Below are 3,611 nucleotides of genomic sequence, written 5' to 3'. Positions count from 1 at the left end.
TTCCTTTTTATTTCATGTGTACTTTTGTTGTTGTTGTTGTTGTGACACTTCATCCCCCCGCAGAGAACTAACATGCTTTAAAGATGTGCTATTCTATGTTTAGTTGTGCTCTTTGAAAGCTTCACCTGGCAGTAGCTGGTAGTAACTTCAGAGTAAGACTTTAGTTCTCATGACCCTGACTGCACTGTGCAAGAATTTGTCTGTAAGGTCTTCAGAAAATTGGGAAGCAATGTGATGGTCTCCTTAAGGAATTTCTTCACCAGCCTCTGGAATCTGGCTGGTGGGTTTTCTTTGATCAGTGTCTTCAGGTAGTGACGGAGTTTTGGAAGCACTGAGAGGATTTCTTTTGTTGGGCTCTTTGGTATTAGTTGCTTTGGATTTGTAAGGACAAGTTGCTTCTTGAACTTAGAAATAAGCTGGTTGTTCAGGGTTCACAACAAAGCCGTAGTGGTTGTGTGGAAGTGAAATTCACCTTCTGAAAGCTTTTCCACAGCAGGAACAGTTTTCTGTGACTGCAGTATTTTTTTCCAGAGAGGATTGTCCTTGATTATAGAGATTAAAAAACAACCTCTTGTGACTCCAGTGATTTTTATATGGCTGCCCACAGAATGGACTGGACTAGTAGAAGGTGATGGCACCTTCAGTGTCCTCCTGGATCTCGTTGTGCTAGATCAGACCCTCATTTCTCCTGCTGCAGTGTGGCTTCATTTCCTCCTGGACACAACAGAGAAAGCAGAGGGGAGTGAGTTGTTTTCCAAGAGATTAAATTTTCTGGAAAACTAAGAGTCTTGAGTTTATCAAGAACCATTAATCTGAGATACCTTGGCAGGAGTATGGTGTGTTTAAAAGCTTAGTCTGGAAAGGCAGGAGGGGAAGCTTTTTGTAAAGGATGTTAATGGAATTTGTGGGTGACTGTGGAGAGAAGGTAGGATAACTCAGCGTGTGTAAGCAAATACAGGCAGGGGGTTGCAGTGGGGAGAAGAATTTGTTGTTTTCAGGAGGTTTTGGTTAATCTGACCAGAAATGTCTGTTGTGTTCAGTGCTTGGTGTCAGCCCAGGGCAGATGTGGTTGTAGGACCTTCACTAGTGCTGGGCTCTGTGCTGAATACATGAGGCTTCTGAGTGTGGCTTTAGTGCTGTCGTGCCTCGTGCTTTGCCCTGTGACTGAGCATCCTTATGTGCAGGCAGAGCTGGGTGATCTCCACACTGATAACTGTCCTGGATGAACGTGCAACATCTTATCTGCTGGTGTCACTTCTCAGACTCACAGCTGAGGGAGTGAACTGACCATCCCACAGCTGCTGGAGCTGGAGGGCATGGGAATGTGTTGGTGGTTCCACAGCAGCACGGTGTTAAGTGTCTGGCTACCTCCTGCAGATAGAAATGACGTTTAGACCTGCAGCTTAAGCTGATGGTTTAGCTTGGTTTTCACCAGGATTAACTGGAGCCAGGGTTGAACAACCCTGTGTGAAAGCAGAACTGGCTTTGGCTAAAAATCCTTCCAGCTGCTCTCAAGGTTCTTGTTGTGCTTCTGGGGGCTGGACAGGAGAGAGTGGGACCTTCAGGTACAGCTGTGGCATTGGCTTCTCCCACTGCCAGCAGAAGGGAAATAAACTCCAACAGCTGCCCAAAGACAGGTGATTTCTCCCCCACACTGAATTTTCTGCAGATGTGCCTATGCCCCTTGCAGAGCTCCCTGGAAATGGAGCTCAGGGCGATCACCAGGATTGCTCTGACCCAGACACTTAGTTTTCTGTGTGGAGAGTATGAATATGGAGCTCCCTCTGGCCTTCCTCAGGTTCTTACCCACAACAAATACAAGAATGTACATCTTTAAAGTGCCTTTCAATGCAATTTCTCTTCCTCAGTCTTTCACACATCAGTCTGTTGTGTGTTTCTGTGCTGTGTGAATTTGTAGCTACTGTGTGTGTCTCATTGTCACCATGCTCACCCGCACAGTGAGTGCTCAGGCAAAGAACGACCTTGAGTTTCAAGAACAGACTTCTCTGAGAACCTTAAAGCAGCTCAAGACTGTGGGAGGAACATGAGTGAGGTGTCAGGGCTTGCGTTTGCCATTTGCTTTGCTTCTCCTCCCGCCCCAGCCTTCAAGTCTGATGGCTAGAGGCAGTGTCAGAGCACTCAACCCCCCTCACTTTGGGTTCAGAGATTTTTGTGGGTTTGGGGTTTTTTTAAAGTACAACAACAAACCAGATGTGTCATATTTGTGATTGTCCATGGGATTTGGTGTCTGCTGGTCTTTGGCAGTGGGGTCACAGCTGGGGCTTTGCTTCTGCCATACCCTAGAATAGCCCCAGGCTCTATGTTGGGTGTTCAGCTGTTCCCCACACTACATGTGTCCAGTGAAATGGGTCTCAATTAGGGTTTTAAATCTGATTCATTTTAAGAGCGAGATGCAGTTGTTGGTGTTCTGGTGTGACTGAAGGTGGCAGCAGTGGCTACAGGTGATGGGGTCTGTGGTTGAGGAGCTGAATTCCCAGCTTCAGGAGGTGACAGGCAGTGACAATCTTTGGGGAGCTCCATTTCTGTTCCCATATTTGCTGCCGTGTCCCTACACAGAGCGGGACAGGTGGGTGAAGTGTTTTGTGGGGGAAGTGGTTTGTGTCTGCTGCTGATGGGTGAAAACTTCCCTATAGTATTAATACTCTTTGGGGCAGTTTGGGATTGCAGTGTTGCTGTGGCTGACTCGAGTGTATTCTTTAGATGTCAAAGTGCATCTTTCAGCACAGTAAAGGAAACAAATTAGAGTGATTGTCCTTACATTGACCATGTGCTGTTGTTTAACTGAGTATTAAAAATGGGAAGAAACATTTGCATCATCTTCTGTAACTGGTTTTGGGTGTTAAATGGATGCTGTGACACGGATGGTGAGTTGGGTAACGGCTTCAGCTTTGTGGCAGCCACCGAGGGATGCGGGTGTGACGCATCCTGTGCGATTCCCCACGGGAAGGTGAGCGGATCTGAGGCCCGTTTAACCCACCCCGTGTCCTTCAGATGCTGAGAGAAGAGTGAAGCTTGTTTCTTGACAACATGCATGACATGTGTCCTTGTCATCCTTGGTCTCAACACACCTTGTCAGGACAAACACACCAGAATCACGGGAGAAACTGGAGCACAACACCCACCTTGGGAAGCTGGCAACTCATTCCAGATCGCTGCCCAGACAACAGGCTGCAATTACCATGTGGTAAGCAAAAATAATTACAAATTAGCATGGGGGCTTGGGTTTTTTAAACTTAGTTTGGATACATTATCAGTATAAACCAACCCTTTCCCTTAGGGCTCTGAACTCTCTGCCCGCAGGTCGGTTCGCCCTTGGCTTGGGCTCAGAGGTTTGAAGAGCTTGGGGTTCCAAGGAGGATTTGTGCTCCTCTGTTCTGAGTCATAAGTGAAACTCTTTATTTTGGAAATGACACCAAGTTTTATTGGAACCTCTCAAACTTCCTTACACAGGGGTATGTTGTTTGGTGGATCTTGGATCGGTCTCTTGGGGTCACTGTTACTGGTCAGTGATTTTGGGGTTGGTGTGTGTGCACAGAGTGCTGCAGGCTGTACCCACAGCATTGTCCCGAGTGCTTACTGGGAATTGTATT

The sequence above is a fragment of the Gallinula chloropus genome (assembly GCF_964237585.1).
Source record: "Gallinula chloropus genome assembly, chromosome: 18".
In the NCBI taxonomy this organism is placed as follows: Eukaryota; Metazoa; Chordata; class Aves; order Gruiformes; family Rallidae; genus Gallinula; species Gallinula chloropus.
This window is presented reverse-complemented; position numbering follows the sequence as displayed.